Raw genomic sequence first — 22,525 nt, 5'->3', positions numbered from 1 at the left:
CCCGCGTTGCTGTGGCCGTGGTGTAGGCCGGCAGCTGTCGCTCTGATGTGGCTGGGAATGTCCACATGCTGTGGGTACAGCCCAGTAAAAACAAACGATACATATGTATACATATGTATCGTTTGTTTTTAAATGTAGTTATACATATCTGGTTTTTTATGTTTATATGTATATATTGTTTTTTATATACACACACAATCACTTTTCAAATTTTTGTATGCCGATTTTTCCTCCATAAAGTTGTAAGAAAATTTTAAGACGAATCTTAACAGGCAGATTAGACAGAGGAGAGCGGGCCGGGAAGCCGGACTGAGAGGCCGAGAAAACACTTGGGCTGAAGAACAGAGGGAAAAAGAGAACGTGCACAGTCATTGTCATTTAACAGATGAAGACGCGATGGCAACGTGGGACGCCGGGCGTGTGTTTCGAGCCCCGGAGAGAGTGCGGACGCAGGGCCAACGCCAAGGTCAGCACGAGAAAGCCGTGTGTCGAGAGGCCACAGGAAACCTGCTGAACACCAAGGACAGGGGCCGTATTTAGAGGTCAGAGGAGAGCAGAAATATCACTTCAAAAGGAGCCACAACATGGTGGAGCCCAGAGAAGAACAGACGGGCGTCTTCGTGGGGCTGAGGATGTGAGCACGACCAGACTTCCTGCCTGTGTGGGCAGTGGTGGTGGAGGGGGCACCGTCCACCCTGAAAGCCAGAGAGGCACCACTGCCAGGACGGGTGCCAACAGGGCACCAGGTGGCTTACTCAGGCAGGGGGCATGTCCTGGGTGGAGGCCCCAGAGGGGCGCAGCGGGCGTGGAGCCACGGAGGGGCCGACCCGTCGCAAATCCCAGTGCAGGTGGACGCTGTGCAGCTGCGGGGCCTGTGGGACACGAGCTGCGGCCCACGGGACACACGCCACACGAGGGGCCGGCGCGGCGGCCGTCGTCTGGCCTCTAAGGTCAAGGCCTTCCCGGTGCTGCACAGACCATCCACCAGGCGGGGCCGTGCATCTGTGCACACCAGCAAAGCCCAAGAGGGGACGTCAGAGTTTACAGGACAAAGTCCTGGCAGCGGCCCTCAGCAGGACTTAGCAGCTGGTGACAAACGGCCAGAAGATATTTACATAATTGATACACGCAGAACAGCGATTCATTGCCTAAAACACCAGGCAGAACCCGTAACTGACGCGGCAGCAAGCGGGTCATAGAGCAAAAGACGCCACAGGACTGGAGGTTCTGCGCGCCTGGGGCCGATTTTCTCCGACCACCGAGGACCCGCAGAAACACGACTTAAGAAACCGCCGGGAGTTCCCGTCATGCTCAGTGGTTAACGCACCTGACTAGTAACCATGAGGTTTCGGATTCGACTCCTGGCCTCCTCAGCGGATTAAGGATCCAGTGTTGCCCTGAGCTGTGGTGTAGGTCGCAGACGCAGCTCGGGTTCCGCGTGGCTCTGGCCGTGGCCGTGGCCGGCAGCTATAGCTCAGATTCAGTCCCTAGCCTGGGAACCTCCATATGCCGTGGGTGTGGCCCTAAAAAGACAAAAGACCAAAAAAAAAAAAAAAAAGAGAGAGAAAAAGAAGGAAACCACCAGTGTTGGGAAATTAAGCAATAAACTTTTAGATAAACCCCGGGTCCAAAAATAAATCACAGCGGAACTGAGAAACTTTTGAATAGAATGATAAAAAATGACAAATTTAAACTTGTGGGAAGTTTAAACCCTTAAATGAGTATTTAAGGGAAAAGACTGAGGACCAATGAGCTTTTCCATTTTTTTTTTTTTAGTACCTTACCTGCGGCACATGGAGGCTCCCAGGCTAGGGGTCCAGCTGGAGCTGCAGCTGCCCACCTACACCACAGCCACAGCCACATCAGAACTCAGCCTCCTCTGTGACCTACACCACAGCCACAGCAACGCCAGGTCCAAGCCTCGACTGCAATCCACACCACAGCTCACGGCAACACCGGATCCTTAACCCACTGAGCGAGGCCGGGGATCAAACCCACATCCTCATGGGTACTAGTTGAGTTTGTTAACCTCTGAGGCTCGCAGGGAGCTCCTGAAGACCTAATTACTGATCTTAGGAAATTAAAGAAGAGCAAATTAAGCCACTGAAAAGTGGTAGGAAAGACAGAAGACAGGCAAGGATGGAAGCTGAGCAAATAGAGACCTCCCGGTAAAGCACGGTTTTTAAAAGTCGGCTCTTTGGAAAGACTGAGCACACCGACAAAACCCTGGCAGAAGCCAACTGATGGAGAAAAAGCCCGAATTACTAATGCTGAAAATAGAAAGTGGTGCAGCTCCCTGGTGGCCTCGCTGTTAAGAATACGGCGCCGCCACTGCTGCGGCACAGGTGTGATCCCTGGCCCAGGAACTTCCACATGCCGTGGGAGCGGCCAAAGTTAAAGAATTAGCAAGTGAAAAATGACTTTCTATGGGACAGTTAAGGCCTGAAGAGAGTACTTTGTAACCCTTTTCTCCCGTTTGATTTGAAAACACAAAGGAAATGGATGAATTCCTCAATAAACACAAATTTCCAAAACTCAGGCAGGAAAAAAAGGAGGAATGGGAGTCACTTAAGGAGATGAAGCCGTCGGAGCTCCTGTCGTCGGGGCGCAGGGGAAACGAATCCGACTGGGATCCATGAAGTTGCGGGTACGATCCCTGGCCTCGCTCAGGGGTGTAGGTCGCAGATGGGGCTCGCACCCCTCTTGCTGTGGCTGTGGAGCAGTCCAGCAGCTGTAGCTCCAATTAGACCCCTAGCCTGGGGACCTCCATATGCCGTGGGTGTGGCCCTAAAAGGACAAAAGACAAAAAAAAAAATAAATAAATAAAAGGGAAATGAAGCTGTAATTACAACGCTCCTGCAGGAGCTCCCCCTGTGGCCCAGTGGGTTAGGAATCGACTGCAGCGGCTCCCATGTCCCTGCGGAGGGCAGCTCAGGTTCAAGGCTCGGGAGCCTGCGGCCGGCAGAGGGACGTTACTCCCTCAGGGCTGCCGGGGCCCTGACAGCAGGAGCCGGTTCCCGGACACCGTCGTCGGGGCCCCGCGCCTGGCAGGCACTGGGTAAGCGTGGGGAGAGGGCAGCTGAGCGGCCGCTTGGGCCCTGGCGGCTCGGGGCAGGTTGGCAGCCCCGCCGGCCTTTCTGCGGGTGGCGTCGCCCACGGCGAGGGTGACCCGCCAGAGGAGGGTCGCGGTGACAGTGAGTGCGTCCGTTTCCTCGAAGACGCGGTGGCCGCGCTGCCTCCGGGGTGGCCGAGGAGGGTCTCGGAGCAAGACGGGCACCTCCCGGACGCTGGTGAGACGGGAGACACGGGTCCGAGCGGCAGCGAAGGAGGTGGTTGAGACAGAAAGTCGGGGCCATGGTGGCATCAGAACCCCTGAGAGCTCAGGCCGTGGCTCAGCCGCCGGCCCGCGACCCCCGGGCCCGTTTCCACCTTGAGCGACGCGAGGCGCTGTGTCACCGAGACGCTGGCGGAGAATGACCCCCGGCCGGAGCTGGAGCGGAAGGGCCACGTCCCAGAAGGCCGGCCCTGTGGTCCGTTCTTGGCAGAGGCCGCGGCCTGAGGGCCTGGAACTTGGCGGCTTCTGACCCTTCTGGGCCACCAGGGTCGCGGGGAGAGACGCGCGCGAGTGTGTGTGGCTGTGTGTGCTCCGTCACTACAGGGCCCTCGTGCGGGGCCAGTTACTGATTCTCAGCAGGTCCGCAGGGCGCCCATCAAAAGCCGTCTTTGCGCATTGAACCCGCGGCTCGTCTTGCTGACCACCCCGTGTCTGGCTCTGCTCCCCGTGTCCCCGGCGCGGGAGGGGGCGCTCGGCCGCAGGGAGGCCCTGAGCTGACGCTGCTGGCAGGTGCCCAGCATGGAGAAGGGGCTGCTCTCAGAACCGCCGCACGGCAGACGTCCCGCAGCCTCCCCTCGAGGGACCGGTCCTCGCCGTCGGCGCCTGCGCACCCCTCGCTAGGACAGTGACCGCGGCCGCCCTCCGGGCACAGCTCCGCGCCGTGACTGCGGGGGGAGGGGGCCAGCCCTCGTTCCAAAGGGTTTCGCAAGCCGTTCCTCAACATCCGACTCGGAGCCACTGGTCGGGTTTCAAATCTGAACTGGAAACAGATTTGTTTTCTCTGCTTTGATGAGGTTCTGCTGTTTTTCAGGGCTTTGAAGTTTATTTATTGTCCTTAAATTGCATTCATTATTTTTGAAGTTTGTACTTGGGTTCACGACTTTAAGGCTTTGCGAAGGGCGTAGCATGTGCCCAGATTCAAATGACTCCACGGAACAGGTCCAACAGTCGCTTTAACTGGCAGCAGAATGTGGCACCCACTTGTTACAAACTTTCTCGCTATGGTTTAGAAGGAATTTAACTTCCCTGAAGTTGGAATTCGAACCCTCACCCGTGGCTGGACGTGTGGCGCGAGGAGAACGTTTGCTTCATAACTTGAAACAAGAACCTGCATCTTCACGTTGCCCCCACACGAGGGCACAGGACTGGTGGGACCCTGACGAGTGCCACACGGCCTTGGGGACCAGCCACAGCTCTGCGGTCCAGCCGGGGTTTGGGGGAGCACGGGGTCCAGGACAGCAGTGATGAAGGCACCCCCCCCCGCAGACCCCCCCACCCGTGGGAGCTGGGGCAGAGCCCAGACCCCCGGCCCCGGGCCTCACAGAACAGCCAGCGTCCCCGACTCAATCCCCTGTCTTTCCTTCTTTGTCCCCCATCTCAGCCATTTCTGGGGCCCCCGTGGTGGGAGCACCTCCTCCAGGCTCTGGGGCTGCAGCAGTGAGGTGGGGTCCCGCCTTCAGAAGGGCCTTCCCCACAGGGACACGCCGAGCGCAGACCGTGGATCCAAGGAGGGCGCGGGTAAGGTGACCCCACCAGGCAGACAGGGCCTCCGACCCGGGGACGGAGCGGGAGGTGGCCCCAGGAAGCGGAAGGGGTCTGAGAGTCCAGGGATGGACAGGAGGGGCCTTCTCGGTCACCTCCGCCCAGGGCACTGGCCCTGCCCTGGCCCGGGGTCAGCCGCCTGGCCAGGCTGCCCGCTGGGAGTGTGTCTGTGCCTGCAGTGTCCACGCGGCAGCCGTGGAGGCAGAGGACAGGACGGGTGGTGCGTCCGGGTGCAACCTGAACTGAAACCCATGGTGCGGGACCAGGCCGTGGGCTCAGGCGGAGACCCCTGGCCTGGGGCTGGACGGCAGGGCGCGGGCTCTGTTTCTGCAGGGCAGCACGTGTTCATCTGTTAGTGGGGGCCTGCAGCTCAGTTCTACGGATCCCTTGGCCCCTTGGAGGCTGTGCGATGGGGGCACGGGAGGCTGTGGCCAGCGCCCAGGGCAGCGGATGGGGCCTGGAAGGGGGATCCGGTGGGGGCGTTGGAAGGAGAGCTGGGCACTGATGGCTCAGGGGAGGGACGGGACAGGATGAGCTGGGGTTTTGTCTGGAGCCCCTAGAGGAGGAGGTGCTGGCCGTGAGAGCGGGGACGAGCGATAGGGCTCACGCTGGGTGGGCTGCTGGAGGGAGGGGCGCCCAGGCTGGCACCCTGGAGAGGAGCCAAGGCTGTCTCGTGCCCAGGGACCAGGAGATGGCGCCTCTCCTGAGACACAGCCCGGGAGCCCAGTACAAAGCCCTGGGCGCCTGGACTCCGAGGCCGAGGCCAGGAGGAGTGGTCAGTGGGGGAAGGGACCTTGGAGGGGCATCCAGCGCACATGGGGGTGGGGGGGGGCGCCCAGCTTCGCAGAGATCGCTGACTTTCCAGCATTGCTGGGATTCCCATCTGCCCCAGCTTTCCTGTCATTTTTCTTTTTGCCTTTATTCCCATTGAGAGCAAAGGCGCGGCCAGACCAGGGCCTCTGGTCTCCACATCTCTCAGCACTACCGAGGGTTTTTGTTCTGGGGTCGTGGGCATATGTGTAGGTGTTTCTTTTCTTTGGTCTTAGTTTTTTCTTAAGACAACAATAAACCTTATAAAGATATAGTTTTAATCTTTCTTTTTTTTCCTCCTTGTATCTCTTGCAGTTTTTCTGGGTTTGTTTTCATTTTGAGGTTTCCTCCAAAAACTTTTCATTGTGGGTTTTGTTGGCAACCTTTTGAGCCTCGTAATAGTTTTATTGTGCCTTCAAAATAGTTTGTTCTTTCAACTATTGTGTACCTACTATTTCTACTTTCTTCTTTTTTTCAGGGTATTTTTTGCCCCAATTGCTAGTGTCTCCCCTTATTTTAAAAGGATATTTGTGGAGTTCTCGTTGTGGTGCAGTGGTTAACGAATCCGACTAGGAACCATGAGGTTGCGGGTTCGGTCCCTGCCCTTGCTCAGTGGGTTAACGATCCAGCGTTGCCGTGAGCTGTGGTGTAGGTTGCAGACACGGCTCGGATCCCGCGTTGCTGTGGCTCTGGCGTAGGCCGGCGGCTACAGCTCCGATTCGACCCCTAGCCTGGGAACCTCCATATGCCGTGGGTGCGGCCCAAGAAATAGCAACAACAACAACAACAACAACAACAACAACAACAACAACAAAAAGGGTATTTGTCATACTTACATCAAATAATTTGTCTGTCCTAACGCTTCTGCTTCAGATGTTATAAGCTCCCTCATTTGCGGCTTTTTGTTTGTGATTTTTCTAAACTTCTTGGGTGTTTAGATTCCTTGACTCAGAGCTTGACTCCCCCAGAAGGGAATTAAATGGACCTTGGAGGGAAATAAACCATCCAAAACCTCTATTTCCTTGCATGGCATCCGAAACACTCTCAAGGGGCGTTCCCTCCGTGGCTCGGGGCTTAACAAACCCAGCTAGGATCCATGAGGATGTGGGATCAATCCCTGGCCTGGCTCGGAGGGTGGAGGATCTGGTGTTGCCGTGAGCAGTGGCGTAGGTCGCAGATGCCGCTCAGATCCTGCACTGCCGTGGCTGTGATGCAGGCCGGCAGCTGTAGCACCAGTTCGACCCCTAGCCTGGGAAGCTCCGTATGTCTTGGGTGCAGGCCTAAAATAGCACAAAAAAACAAACAAAAAATACACTCAAAATTTCCAACCATACCAAAGGACCAAGTGGCCAAATACCATGAGACAGAAAGACAAATAAACAAATTGAAGTTACCAGATAGAGATTTTATTTTATTTTTCTTTTTAGGGCTGCACCTGTGGCATATAGAAGTTTCCAGGCTAGGGGTCGAATTGGGGCTGCAGCTCTCACACTACACCACAGCCACAGCCATGTGGGATCTGAGCTGCATCTGTGACCCATGCCACAGCTTGAGGCAATGTTGCATCCTTAACCCACTGAGCGAGGCCAGGGACGGAACCCACATCCTCATGGACACTGTGTCGGGTTCTGAACCCACTGAGCGAATGGGAGCTCTAGCTATGGATTTTAAATAAACTGTTTTTAATCTTTCTCTGCTGATTTTTAGTGGTCAAATTAACTGTTAATATACACAGCAATATGACAAGATGAAAGATTTCACAGGAGTACTGAATTCATTTTTTAGTCAATGGAAATACTGGAACAAAAATCTACACTAATCAAAGCTAAGTACTTGAAAGGTGGATTTGGTGATGGGTTAGAGCTCAGAATAGTAAATTGGCAGAAAATATCAAAAAATAGCCTAAAACACCTGAGGCACCATAAAAAGCTCTAACCCATGTGGATGGGAGCCCCAGAAGGCAAGGGGAGACACGCGGGGGAGAAAGATTTGAAGAAACCCTGGTCAGGAAATTCCCAAGCCAGTGGAGGCCATCAAGCTGTTTATCTGAGAAAATCTACGGACATGAAGAAGACCACGGGTCACAGTCCAGCTGTCAGAAAGGAAACCAGAAGACTGTGACAGTGACAGACGCCTGACCTTGGCACAGAAACGATGGCTGCTGGGAGACAATTGAAGGATTTATTCAAAATTCAGGGACATGACAGCTCACCTAGAACTCTCTAGCCAGTTAAAAATGCTTTTGGAAAAAAAAAAAAAACATGACATTAAGATGCATTCAAATGGACAAAAGTTGAGAGAATTTGTGAACAGCAATTTTCACCAAAATAATGGTAAACGAAAATTTGCCAGCAGAAAGGACATCTTGGTTTTTTAAAGCAAGAAAATAGAAAAGCGAAGACATGGAAGCCGCCTAAATGCCCATTGACAGAGGAGTGGATCAAGAAGATGTGGTACATATATGCAATGGAATATTACTCAGCCATGAAGAGGAATGAAATACCTGCATTTTTAGCAACATGGCTGGACCTAGAAATTATCATGCTAAGTGAAGTCAGTCAGACAATGAGACACCAGCATCAAATACTTTCACTGACATGTGGAATCTGAAAAAAGGACACAATGAACTTTGCAGAACAGATACTGACTCACAGACTTTGAAAAACTTACGGTTCCCAAAGGAGGCAGTTTGGGGGGTGGGGGGACGCGCTGGAGGTGTGGGATGGAAATGCTATAAAATTGGATTGTGATGATCATTGCACAGCTATGCATGTAATAAATTCATTGAGTAATAAAAAAAAATAACAAAAACAGAACGGTATAGAACCTACAGGCAATTAGGGGCACTTTAGAATTTTTCATGCATTCCCCATTCACAATTATGGATTTGTTAGTTATATAAAAGGTGAAATGGTTTGATTTCCCAGACCCAAAAAAAAAAAAAAAAAAGCAAGAAAATAGAGACGGCCGTGGAAAATCACAGGCAGGGAAAGCATGTGGAGAAACCCAGCCGGCCGCTCTCTGCAGCAATAACAACGTCTTGCCGAATTTAAATATACGTAAAATTAGGATACAAAAGCCCTACTGGCATGGGTAAATGAGATTGCAGAGTTGAAGTGGGGTTGCTTTATCCAGGAGGCCTGAGCGTTCTCGTGCTGACCCCTCAAGGATGCGTGTGGGAAATCATTAAAAGAATAACAGAAACTGGATTGGGGGGAATAATGAGAGCTATCTGATCAGTCAAAATCCGGCAGAGAAAGATTTACAAGGGACAGAGGAGACCAATACAACGCAAACTGTAATGTGGTAAATTTGACACAAATGTACTGCTAGTTACACCAAAATCACAGAATCATTATTTTGTTACATCATTAAAGCACATTAACCCTCTAATTGAAGACAGATTGTTGGGCTGGGTTACAAAAAAAACACAACAAAACAAAGAGTTGTTCTTCCAAACGACACACGTGGGTGTGAGTAAATAAATAAAGGGGGGGTCCCCCCTGCAAACAGACAGAAACCGGTGGAAATAGCGAAGACGTGGAAAAAACACGATAAACAGATCTGACCTGTTGACGCAGACAGAGCCTGCACCTCCTGTGTGCGGCTCCCCCAAGTGCACAAGGAACATTCTCCAAACCCGATGACCCGCTGTGTCATTAACAACCCTTGATAAATTTCGAAGTGTTGAAAACGCACTCGTCTGTGGCCACACTGCCATTCACCTTGAAGTCAGCCACAGAAAGCATCGTGGGGGAACATCCTGAGCGGCCGAGGAGAATGTGACGACGTCGTCCTGAGTGAGCCGTTGAAGAGAATTCCCTGGACACTAAAAAATATTTTGAATTGGATGCTGATAAAGCAAGAAGCATAAAAAATGTGGGTGATCTAAGTCGGTCTACAGTGAGAAGAAAATGGACAGCTTTCTTAGCTTCCTTTTTTCCTTCTCTTTTCTTTTTTTTTTTGGTCTTTTTAGGGCTGTGCCTGCGGCATAAGGAAACTCCCTGGCTAGGGGTCTCATCGGAGCTTTATCTGCTGGCCTACACCACAGCTCCCAGCAATGTCAGGTCTTTGACCCACTGAGAGGAAGCCGGGATCGAACCCACATCCTCATTCAACAGCCTATAGTCAAGGGGAGGCAGCAGCCTGCTCACCATGAAAGCCGGTGAGCCGCGAGGCCCGCTCAAGGCGTCTGTAAAAACACCGGAGTTGGGAACGTTTTCGAATAAAGGGTTGATTGTGCCTTCTTTCTTTCCCTGGTGCTGTCTTGGCTGGGAAGCCCCGTTGAAGGCTTTCCCAGAAGACAATGCATTCTGCTCTTCCCAGCTCTTGGACGCCCTGCGGCTCAGGAAGGCCTCCGTGGGCGGTGGGAGACGGCCGGGGAGGCCCACCCAGCTTCTCCCCGCCTATCCTCGCCCGGGGCCAGGCCGAGGCCGTGACCAAGGCACACAGCAAACCAGGGAAGGCAGTGCCATAAATGGTGCCACTGGGCTGAATATCTGCACGGGGCGGGGGGCAGTACCTAGACCTACGCTGCACCTCGAAAACAAAAATAGACGGACAAGGGATCATGCACCTGCCTGGGGACTCAAAAACAAGCAGCTCCTGAAAGGAAACAAAACGCCCTCACGACCCCGGGCAGATCCCCAACCAAACCGGACTGGATCACTCCGCGCGCGGTGGAAGAGCAGGACCCCTGGGACTTTACTAAAACCGAGGCCTCTGGGGAGACACCAGCCAGAGGCAAGGGGCTGCCGCTGTCGGGGCTGAGCAGGGCGGGAATTCGCTCCCGGGTGTTCCCAGCGCAGCCAGGGCTCGGCCCACATCCAGGGAGACACAGCGCGGACGGCAGGGGCGACTCTGCAGCTGCCAAGGGGCGGGTGGGGCCAAGGGAGGGCGAGCCTGGGTGCATCACCTGCCCCACGGGCCCCTCTCCCACCAAGGCTGGCGGCCCGAGGGTGAGGTCAGGGCCCGCCCCGCAAGGCCACAGCATCCCGGGAGCTGCACGGCCCGAAGCGGCAGGTGCAAGGCAGGGCAGGGATGGACGCCCTGCCGGGCAGGGGCTCAGGCTCGGGGCCAGCAGGGGCCGGGGCGCTGGTGGGCGCCGCCTGGGACCCGCATCTCTGCGGGCTGCTGCGCCCCCGCCCCGCTGAGGAGGCTAAACAGACGCGCGTTGTTGGGGAGCAGCTTTCCTCCCAAACCGCAGGTGTGTCTGGGCGCGACCCGCACCCCCGCGGGCGCTGCTGCTTCTGGCCCTGATTTGCTCCCTCGGTTAAAAGGGACTGGGAAACAAAGACACGAGGTGAACACGTCCTCGGGGCAAACGCTTAGCTGCCTGCTTCCAGATCAGGTTTCCAGGGCCTCGGGGAGCCCTGGCACAGCCTGGCGCCGCAGCCTGGCGCCTTTACAGGAGGCCTGCCACTCTCTGCGTCTCTCTCTGTCTCTCTCTGCGTCTCTCTGTCTCTGACTCTGCCATTGTCTCTGTGTCTCTCTCACTGTCTCTGTGTGTCTGTCTCTCTCTGTCTCCATCTGTCTCTATCTCTTCGTGTGTCTGTCTCACTGTCTCTCTGTGTCTGTCTGTCTCTGTCTCTCTGTGTGTCTCTGTCTCTGTGTCTCTCCGTGTCACTCTCTCTATCTCTGTGCTGCTGTCTCTCTCCCTGTGTCTGTCCCTCCAGGCCCCACCTGGCACTGACCAATCTCAGCCACTCACGCAGCCCATCAGGAGGGGCCGGGGCTGCTGGGGGCTGTGCCGGGGGCGGGGGGGTGAGACCAGGAACGGGATTTGGCAGAAGGAACCCGGGAGATCCTGAAGCTCCTCAGAGGAGCTCTCTGTCCCTCAAAAAATTAAAAATTAAAAACCTCTGAACACAATAACCTCCCACAACTAGAAAAAATAAAAGTAACATTTTGAAGTAGACATTTAAAAATTAAAACAACGTATGTTCATTGCAGGGAAATTTTTTTTTTTTTCCTTTTCTAGGGCCATACCCATAGCATATGGAAGTTCCCAGGCTGGGGGTCTAATGGGAGCTACAGCTGCCAGCCTGCACCACAGCCCCAGCAACACAGGATCCCAGCCACGTCTGCCACCTACACCACAGCTCACGGCAACGCCATGTCCCCGACCCGCTGAGCGAAGCCAGGGATCGAACCTGCAACCTCATGATTCCTGGTCAGATTCAGTAACCACTAAGCCACAACGGGAACTCCTGCAGAGAAATTTTAAATGCGGAAAGCTACGAAGAAGACCACAACTCTTCCTGCTGGCTGGCAACCCCAGTTTTGCACTGCTTTTCTGGCCCCATGTCGGCCGTCCTGGCTGAATGTGAGCCCCTGACCGATGCCAGCCTCATCCCTCTGCTGGTGCAGCCAGGCCTCCGCTGCCGAGGGCCCCGTCCAAGGCCTCTGGGCAATAGCCCTTTCCAACAGCTCCCTGGGAATAAATTCTAGACCTAAAACTACTAAATTAAAGAAATTGGACTGAATTTGAAAAACGTTTGAAGAAAAAAGGGAGTAAGTGTCTCCCAGAGGCAGGTGCGCCTGCTGCTCCGTCTCTCAGAAGGCATTTCCTGTGACCCCAACTGTGGGGCCGTGGGGAGCCAGGGCCATCGTTGCCCAGCTCACGCTCAGCAGGGACAGTCCTGGGCCTTGTCGAGGCCACCCCTGCCGATGCCTCTAAGCACACCCCTGAGCAGGCTCCTCGCAGCCGCCTCTTGGGCTCTCGGAGGGTCTTGCCCAACCCCACCCCCGGGCCTGGGCGCAGTGGTGCGTCACCGTCCTGAGATGGCCTGGACGCACCTAGGGCTCCCTGGGCTCTAAAGCCAGCCGGCTCCTCCCGCTGCCGGTCGGCCCGGGGCACCTTCTCAGGCCTGGGCTCGGAGGAAATTCCAGGGCCAGCGGGGCAGGGCAGGGAGCCCCGGCATGACCCGGGCACCCACCCGCCTCAGCAGGGCTGGGGGTGGGACCCTCTGCCTCGGCGCCCAGGCCGGTCACGGCAGCGCCTCCTTCAGGTGTCTCTGGGTATCGACCTGGTTCAGGCCAACAACACAGCACAAACAAGCTGCTTATCCTTTTCTTTATTAGCAGAAGAAAACCCCCTTTTCCCAGAAGGTTGCGTGGCTGATTTACAGATCGCCTGGGAAGAGAAAGGCGTGCTCCTGGCTGTCCCCGCTGGGCCCTCCTTCCTCCAGGTCTGTCTCTGGGAGGCAGGCCAGGGGCGGGGGGCCGGGTTCCAGCCCCCGCTGGTCAGAGAACCAGCCCGCACAGGAGGGGTGGGCCTGGAGCCCGGCTGCTGAGTTGACACGCTGGTGACGACGAGAAAGCCCAGCCGGACCATGGGGACCTCCTGTCCGATGATCCCCGCCTTCGGCCCAAAATCTTGGTGCTTTATCGCTTTTAGTTCCTTTAAAGCCGAAGGAGCGATAAGACCGCACCCCGGGCCCCGCTCCCGGCCGAGCCCTGGTCTTCAAGGAAATTGCGTCTCCAAGTGCCCTCGTGCCCCAGGTCCCCCCACCCCTGCAGGGCCCAAGGACACTGCTGGAGGACTAGTTACCAGCTAACCAGTCCTCCGAGGGACCCTCCACTGTGAGGGACCCTTGCTCCCATCAACCCACCCACGTTTCCCGGAGCCGACCCTCTGGGTGAAAGGGGCAGACCCCCTGCCTTTGGCCTCTCCTTCAACTGGTCATTTTTAAGCAGCTCCCCCCCATCTACTAAAAAAGTATGTGTGTGCTGGGGGAAAAGAAGTCCGGAGCTGAAACAAAACTCTCCCCTTGTCTCCGAATAGAAGCGACTTCTGCGAACGATTCAACTGCGTCTTTCCAGACATTCCCTGCAAATGGGGTTGTTTTTGTACAAATAGGATCACAGCAAACATATGTTCTGAGACCAGCTTTTTTCCCTCAGCAGTAAGTCCTGGACGTTCTTCCTCACGAGTTGGCTCAGATCTTGAGTGTTTGAGGCGCTGCGCGCCGTCCTGCCAGGCGGGCGTGGCGGGTGTCCTTGTACCCATTGGTGGACATTGGCTCTTTCCAGTCATTTTATCTACTTAAAAGCAGGGATGCAACAAGGACACACACGTGCACACATACATGCAACTCACACGTGCACACACGCACACGCACGTGTGTCTGACATGCATGCACGTGCTGCGCATCATGCACTCGCGTGCGCACACACATGCATCCACATGCGCAGTCACATGTGCACACGCACACACACTCACACGTAGGCACATGCACACACATGAGCACACTCACGTGCACACAAATGTGTCTGCAGAAGCTCCCGCGAGCGGCACCCTGCCCCGGAGGAGCAGCACGCACTCCCTGAGCTGAATCTCAGGGCTGACACCTCCTCACTTCAGCCCAGACTCCTCCCAGGACAAACCCGTCTGCTGAGAGAAGTGGCCACGAGCCCTGAGGCCACGTCCCCTCCATCCCGTTGTGTCCAGGGCCCGCCCGAGACTCGCGGCCCTGCCACGGAGCTCAACAAAGTGCGCTGAGGTCAGCGCTCCGTGTCCCTCACCTCCGGCAGCATCGCTTGTCAGAGGCCAGAGCTGGGCCAGGCCACCGGCTTCTGAGAGGCAGGCACCGGGCCTGGGCTCAGCCCGGCTCCTCCCCGGTCCCCAGACACGTGGAACCGAACTGACTTCTCGCCACCAGCCGTGGACACTGACGTCATGGCCAGAGCCACACTGTCCGGGTAGCAGGTCGCTGTCAGGAAGGACGCAGGATGGCAGTGGCCCTGGGGGTGGACCCAGCAGGTCTGGGAAGCCAGTCACATCTGCCAAGTGGGGTTGGCTGGCCTTGACTTTTTTCTTTTTTTTTTCCTTTTTCAGGGCTGCACCCACAGCATATGGAGGTTCCCAGGCTAGGCGTCCAATCAGAGCTATAGCTGTTGGCCTACACCACAGCCACAGCAACTCAGGATCCAGGCTGCATCTGTGACCTACACCACAGCTCACAGCAACGCTGGATCCTTAACCCACTGTGCGAGGCCAGGGATCAAACCCACATCCTCATGGATTCTAGTCAGGTGCATTAACCACTGAGCCACGACAGGAACTCCCAGCCGGCCTTGAGATGGGGGGCTCAGGCCCTCGGGTGGACTTGCCTGGCCATGCCCTGGGAACTCAAAGCAGCACTGAGAGGGCCCACGCCCAAAACCTGGTGACCCCGAGGGCTCCGAAGTCCAGAAGACCAAGCAGCCTGCAGGCTCAAGGGGCTGGGCTGTGGCTCCCATGGACTTGACTGGGTGCCAATTTGTGCCCTGTCACCTGCAGAAAGGAGAGGCTGCAGGGGCGTGGCGGCTGCCACCAACCCTGCAGCCATCCTTCCTCGGTCCTCTGCCTCTACCTGCAAATTCTCCCAGGCCGCACTTGCCTGGTGGTGCCCAGAAAACAGCCCCAGGCAGTGAGCACCCCAACAATGTTTATCTCGGTCTGGGGTGAGAAAGGGCCCCAGGTGTGTGAAAGCTCCTCACGAAGGCCCAAGGGCTTCCTGGAGGTCCTTCCTGGACGGCTTCCTGGAGATGCTTCCTGGAGGGCTTCCTGGAGGACTTCCTAGAGGGCTTCCTGGAGATGCTTCCTGGAGGTGCTTCCTGGAGATGCTTCCTGGAGGGCTTCCTGGAGATGCTTCCTGGAGGTGCTTCCTAGAGGGCTTCCTGGAGATGCTTCCTGGAGGACTTCCTAGAGGGCTTCCTGGAGGTGCTTCCTGGAGGACTTCCTAGAGGGCTTCCTGGAGATGCTTCCTGGAGGTGCTTCCTGGAGATGCTTCCTGGAGGGCTTCCTGGAGGACTTCCTAGAGGGCTTCCTGGAGATGCTTCCTGGAGGTGCTTCCTGGAGATGCTTCCTGGAGGGCTTCCTGGAGGACTTCCTAGAGGGCTTCCTGGAGATGCTTCCTGGAGGTTCTTCCTGGAGGACTTCCTGGAGGGCTTCCTGGAGGTGCTTCCTGGAGGACTTCCCGGAGGGCTTCCTGGAGGTGCTAGCCCTCCTTCTAAGAAGCTCTACTCTCTCCAGGAGGACTGAGCCATCACATGGATCTGTCCTCACGCTGAGGGCGTCCCTGCAGGAATCTCATTGCACCCTCTCCACACCAAGGGGGGGGCATCCCCTCCCCTTGAACCTGGAGCTCCTGATGCCCTCGAGAACAGGACACAGCACAAGGATGCTGGCCGACCCTGGGGCCAGAGAAGGCCGACCTCTGCCCTGGACACACTGGGACCCTTGGCCTTCGCCGCCCCCTCTCCCCAGACATCCTGGTGTCCCGAGGAAGAGGGACATGGTGCTTGGAGCCGTTCACCCCTGGGACCCTGTTCTATCCCCCGACGGAGAAACAGTGCAAGGAGGCAGCTTGGACCACAGCCTCGGGGCTCCCGAGAGGACATTTCAGGGCTGGGGCCATGAGACGTGCTCCCCTGTCTCCCACCTCGGCTGCTGTCCACTTGCAAATTGCCTGATGTGGCCACCTGACTTGATGTGAATAATCTGACATGTCCAGGTTCCCAGAACAGGTGGCCCGGGGAAGCCACTCACAAGGCAGAGAAGCCCCGCCTTCTACGCGGGGTTTGAAAGATGCTCAGGCCCCCAGCACCACAGCAACCCCCAGGCGCTTAAAGTGCTCGACTGGGCGCATTTCCGTTGCCCGCAGGTGACGGAGCCCGAGACCCTGCACTGAAGCCTCACCCCGTGGCGACAGTTGGGAGGTGAGATGAGCTTCTGCCGGTGGAGCCTGTGTCTGGGGGAGCCCACAGGGGAGGAAAGACTGGGCTCCCCCGTCCCCAGTCCTGGGATAGGAAGGGGGTGCAGGAGACGCTCAGCTAGCAGAGCTCCAGGTCTGTCCTCAGCCCCATGGGACGCGGGGGTTGAGACGTGGGGGTCGCCTGACTCCTCCTTGAGGCCAGCAGGAGGGCTGCTGGGGCAGGGACAGGGTGGCACCAATGAAGGGGAAAGGCCTCCCAGGTGGCCGGAGGGCAGGGGCCTGCTGAGCCGCCTGCTCCCCTGAGGGTATCGAGCCAGGTAACCAGCGGCTGGGGAGGGGGGGGCGCACTGGGCCAGGGAAGGACTCGATTTTCAAAGGACATGGCAGCTTGGGGTGTCCAGGACCCCCGGAAACCAGGAAAGAGGAGGTCAGCTCAGTGGACCATGCAGCACAGCTCTCAGGCCCCTGCTGTGGCCCTGGGTGAGCTGGGGCTGCCTTGGGGACCAGGGGCACCAGGCCAGTCTATGTCTCTGCGGGGCTGGTGGCTCCGAGGCTCTGAGGACGCTCCAGAGGCGGCAAGGAGGCACATCCCCGCCCGAGGCCCCCGCGGCCCTGCGCAGACTCGCTCTCGGGGATCCCTCGGCCGCAGCCAGAGCGCCCTGGGCTGGGGTCAGGGTCCTTGTGCGGATGAAGGGGACGATCCCGGCGGCCAGGGCGGCCTGAGCGGCTGCTGCCGCTGGCCGAGCCCGGGCCGCCTCCTCGCCCGTGTCCTGGGTGTTGGGGCAGGACTCCACTGATGGGAGGGGCACTGAGTGGGCAGAGGGCAGGAGGGCAGGGTTCAGCCCCCGGAGGCAGCCAGGAGCATGGAATTTGTGGTTATTTCTTCACAATCTTGTGCAAACAGGAAGCAACAGGGAAGCGGTGGTGAGAGCCTCAGACCCGCTTCAGTTTCTTGGTTGATTCAGAGTTTTGGCGTCTTGAGGTCGCAGCCCCACCTCGGCTGCCAGCCCGGGTGGGTCCCTGCAGGAAGTAGAACCAGGGTCCCAAGAGCACTGCCCCTGTCTCAAGATAAGCTCCCAAATTCTGAAGTGTGAATGCAAATCGCGCAACTGTGATGCAGCCAGAAACCACGAGGGGGGGAAAGCTGCAAAAGGACCTCTTCCTGGGGCGGCAGTGGGGGGCCCTGTGGGTCCTGGGGGAGAGAGAGGGGCGGGCGGGGACCCCAGGAGGCCCTACACAGGCAGGAGGACCAGCAGGACGGGAGCACAGAGCCCCCTGTTTAAACACCACTGAGGCTTTCAAGACAGTGACAGCAGGGCGTTGAGAGGCGCACAGGCCCAGGAAGTGGGGGTGTGAGGGCAGACCCCGGAGAAACGCCAAGGGCACCAGTTTCCACGCATGCCCGCACCTCTGGGTGCATGTGCGCCTGTGGTGCACAGGTATGTGAGCGCGTGTGCAAGCCACTGGGCAGCCCCCATCAAGCAGCCGCTCCAAGGGGCGAAAGACTCTCCGAGGACGAACACTGCTCAATGGAAGGAAATGTGAGAATGTCGGTATTTTCACCACACAGAGATGTCACACTTCAGTGACTCAGAAGCAAAGCCCACAGCCAGTCCACGAGCAAACTGGGAGAAGGCAGCAAAACGACTGGACAAACGTATCCTTCTTACACTCATCAATAAAAACCGTAATAGCAGCAGAAACGTAACTACAGATGGGCGCCAGCGGAATGCAGACCGACGGGCTCGCCCCACCCTCAGGGCGCGGCTCCGCATCTTAGAGACCAGCCCCTCGTCAGGTCCCCGGAGCGCGCTGGTCCCGAGAAGGCGCCTTCAAAGGCTGCAAGGACTCAGATTAATGACCAAGGGCCTGGCTCCCACACAGCTCTTCTCTTTCAAGTCCTGAGACCCGATCTTATCAACAGCGAAATTGTCTCACAGGCTCCGGACCTGGAGGGAGGACGAGGGGGGCGCAGGCGGGGCTCCACCCACCCGCCTCCTGCGGGCTTCACTCCCGCCCCGCCCGGGAGCCTGGACGTGCAGGGCCCGGGGCTCCAGCCTGAGCTGGTCTCCATCTGCAGTGACAGGACGAGTGTCCCACCCTCCCACCCATCCAGGGGACCAGGACACTCCGAGGGACTGAGCTCGGGAGGGGCGGGGCCTCAGGAAGACAGCGGGTCCAGAGGCCAGTTGGTGGTCGGCGCGGGGGCACACCGAAGCACCTGGTCTGAGACCTGTGGGAAAGCAGGCACCACCTCACAGGGTCACATCATGGGGGCAGCACCAGCATGAGCAGGATGCCCACCTAACCATGGACAAGGAGGGGCTGACCCAGAGAAAGTCTGGGGCCCGGATGGTGACCAGCAGCCGGAGTGACAAAGGGGACAAGGCCACCTTGTGCTGGGCCATCGGAGTGGCTCCAGGCCGGAGGCTCAGAGATGTGGAAGCCCATGAGCTGGTGACGTTTTCAGAGGCACCCAGCTAGGCTCGGCCCCAGGGGACGGTCTGCCCAGGGGGCGGGGGGGGGAGGGCCCAGCAGGCACAGGGCTGGGGCGGCTGCGTCTGGCATCACCACTGAGCTGGGGTTGCAGGCTGGGTGGGGGTGGGCGGGGGAGGGGTCTGGATTCAGCTGGGGTGCCCCCCCCCAGGGATCCGGCCCCTCCCAGGTGGCAGACAGATGAGCTCCCCCTGGGGCCTGGGGAGGAACTGTGAGCTGGCTCAGCGTCAGCACACGCACGCCCACCCTCAGGGCTCCTTGGCATCTCCGTCCCTCTCCAGGGGGAGTGGCACCTCTGTGACAAGGTGGCATCCGGGTGTGGCCAGCACTCAACAAGGGTTGGTCAGACACCCAGCCTTGCTGCCAGATGGGTTTCAGCCTGAGCTCATCGTTTGCATCATTAAAGAGCAATCTATGGATCTTAGCTTGGAGCTTCCTCCCCAAGCGAACATAATTGGGACACAATTGGGAGCTGAGAAGGACCTGCCTTTCCTGCATCGGTGTCCCTGGGCCGGGCGGAGCCTCTCTCGGGAGCCTGGGCTTGGCTGGAGTCTGGCTGCCGCCCCCCGCCCCCCAGAAGCCTGTAGGACTAGGAGGCCGAGGCAGGGGGCGGGGGGTCTGCTGGCAGCACGAAGATGGGGGACTCAGCCTGAACTCGATTCCACTGAAGGGTCTGGGGGTCTGGGGCGCCGCAGGGACAGTCACCGAGCTGGCTGAATGGCCAGGACTCAGCCCTTGGTGGGGACATGGAGGAAGCAACGCCATCGGACCAGGCTGGCACAGTTACCAGATGTAATTTTCAGCGTCTTTTACGGAGCAAAGGGCCTCGAAGGCCAAAGTGCCTGGTCGGGGCTGGTCAGCCCAAGAGCTGGACAGAAGCCTGGTGTTCTGAGTGGAGTTCCAGCCCCTCCTTCCTGAGCTCACACAGCAAGTGCCCCCCAAAATCTGTGGGGTGCTCCTCAGGGAAGGCTGCACACTGAGCTCCCCTCACCTCCCCTTGAGTCTGATGCTGGGGCCCCAAGGGTTTGCCAAACACCCTGCGTGGATGATGAGGGCACAGAGACCCACCTGAGCAGGGCGGGGGGCACCTGTGTGCTGTAGGGTCCAGAGTCACCCAGGTGGGAGGTGCCCGTGAACGGCTGACAGCCGGGCCCAAGGCCTGAGCTGGAAGGTCTGGGCCCCTCCTGTTCCTCAGGGTGCCGAGACGCCAATCTGAGTCGGGGGCTGGGAAGGGCAGGGCTGGCGTCACCCCTGGGGCAGGTGGACGGCGCCGTGTGCACAGAAGGGATGCAGCCACAGCCTTGTCCACCAGACGGGCCGGGGACCCAGGTGAGCAAGGAGCCCGAGCACCTCCAGGCAGCTTTGGCGTCAGCAGCACCTTTGGGACCATGTGGCATTGGGCGGGGTAACTTTCCTGGTGGGAATGGGGTGCGGACCTCTTAAAGCCATGGGGGCCTTTCTGAGGACAGGCGAGGGGGCCCCGGCTGAGCGATGAGGGCACCGGACACAGGAGCACCAAGCCACATGCAGCCTGTGGCCACCTGAGCTGCTTGCTGGCCACGTGGGGAAGTGGTGTGAGGACCCTGGGGCCACTGATTGTCGCCTGGGACTCGGGCCTTGGGGCGCAGGGGAGCCCCGGACCTTGTCTGCTGCCTGTCCTCTCACGCCAGTGACCTGTCTGTCCAGGTGAGGGCAGCGGGCTAGCAGGGGGTGGGGTGGCTGGCCACAGCCATTCTGTTTTTGCACCCACTGTGGGCCACCTGGTGGCCTCGCTCAGTGAGGCTGAGGAGCCCCGGGCCACTGCACATCCAGAGCAGGGTTTGTGGGGGACACAGCACACTGCAGATAGTCAGCACTTCTGCCTGGGCTCCACACAGATGATTCTGGATTTCGAGTCTGCACTCCTGGGCACGGGAGGCGGGAGGCTGGGGCTCTGCTGTCCTGGCTCTATGAGGTGGTGGCTATTGCCCACATCTGTCCAGCACGACCCCCTCCTGCCATCATCCCCCTAAGCGCGGGCTGGAGAGTGAGGGCTGGCCACCCTGCACACACGCCTTGTCTTGGGACCCTCCTGGCAGGACCTTCCTGGTTTCTGGGTATGGCTGCCAGGAGCTGGAAGTCCAGAGGTGCCTGGCAGACAGATGCCCCAGGGTCCTGGTGGCTAAGTTCCTGCCCAATGGCCCCCACATAAGCCCCACCTCTGCCCACCCGGCAGGTATGTGACCCTGTTTGGGGTTCAGTGAGACTGAGGGGAGTTTCCCCCAGTCAAGAGTTCCCATCACTAGGCTTTCCCTGGTGGCTCAGTGGGTTAAGGATCTGGTGTTACTGCTGTGGCTCAGGTGGCTGCTGTGTTGAGGTTCGATCCCTGGCCCAGAAACTTCCGCATGCTGCAGGTGTGGCCCCCCAAAAAAAAAAAAAAATTCCTGCCACCAATCACCTCAAGGGACTTCCCAGGCTTGCTAGCTGTGCTCTGCCTCCTGATGCAAACACATGGGCAAAAAGTCAAAAATTAAGGCCCAAAGAGGAGTTCCCTGGTGGCTCAGCAGATTAAGGATCCAGCATTGTCACTGCTGGGGTGAGAGTTTGACCCCTGCCTGGGAACTCCCACAGGCCTCGAGGACAGCATGAATGGCACACGCCACGTGGGTAGACCGTAGGCCGCGTGCACTAGATCTCAGTAAAACTAAGACTAAATGGAAACCATTGCCAACTCGTCCAGGTCAACATGAGACCCATGACAGGCTTTGTGGGCCTGCTGCCGATCGCTGCGTGACAAGGGGGTGTGAGGACAGACACCGGGCAGCCCTGGGCAGGCCAGCCGTGCCACACCTGCTGGCCCAGGACCCTTGCTCACCCCCTGGGCCTTCTCCAGACCGCGTGACGTCTGCAGGTAACAAAGACTAGAGCCTCTGCCAGGGGGAATGAGGCTCAGTGGCATCTGCCAGCACACCTGGCCGGGGACCCCAGCCAGCGCCCCTCCGTGGAGTGCGTGGAGCCGGGCTCCCCAGTGTCTGCAGCGGTGAGAGCATGGGTGTCAGGCAGGGCTCCATCCAGGGGTGCATCTGCACACCGGGTGGCATGCCTGTCCCTGAGTTGCTGCCTGGCGTGGATATAAACACGGTGCATTTGGAAAGCCTGTAACATCTCCAAGCTGTCACTTTGCAGAACACACAATGGCATTATTATTGCCGTTGTCACAAAAACACCAGTGTGAGGCACAAAAAGGCTGAAGCCGCACCTTCAGGAAGAAGCCACACCAGCCAGGCCAGGACTGGCCTGGGTTTTCCCAGACTCCCCCTCCTGTGCCTGTCCTTGCAACGGGCCCTCCTGTGCCGGCTCCCTGTCCCCTCCGATCCCCCCCCCCTCCTCCAGGGCCCACCGTCATCACCACCACTCCGGACAGAGATGCCGGTTGCTTATCAAGTCCAGGGTGGTGGCCCAGGGTCCTCCCCTGCAGAGCTGTTCTAGAATCCGGACGCCAGACTGGGAAGAGGCGGAGAGGCCTGGGGAGCTGCCCCGGAAAGAAAGGGTCCACTGCAGCCCCTGACACCCTCCCAGGTCCTCGTCGTTGGCGGGCGCCGACCCCCGCCACATCCCGGGTTTGGCGGGCGGCCCAGCGGGGCGGGCGGGGCGGGCTCCCCTG

The sequence above is a fragment of the Sus scrofa genome, chromosome 16, assembly GCF_054392235.1.
Source record: "Sus scrofa isolate SSC_HxYL_T2T_F1_AM1 chromosome 16, Sscrofa_HxYL_maternal_Yorkshire_Landrace_v2.0, whole genome shotgun sequence".
Classification (NCBI taxonomy): Eukaryota; Metazoa; Chordata; class Mammalia; order Artiodactyla; family Suidae; genus Sus; species Sus scrofa.
This window is presented reverse-complemented; position numbering follows the sequence as displayed.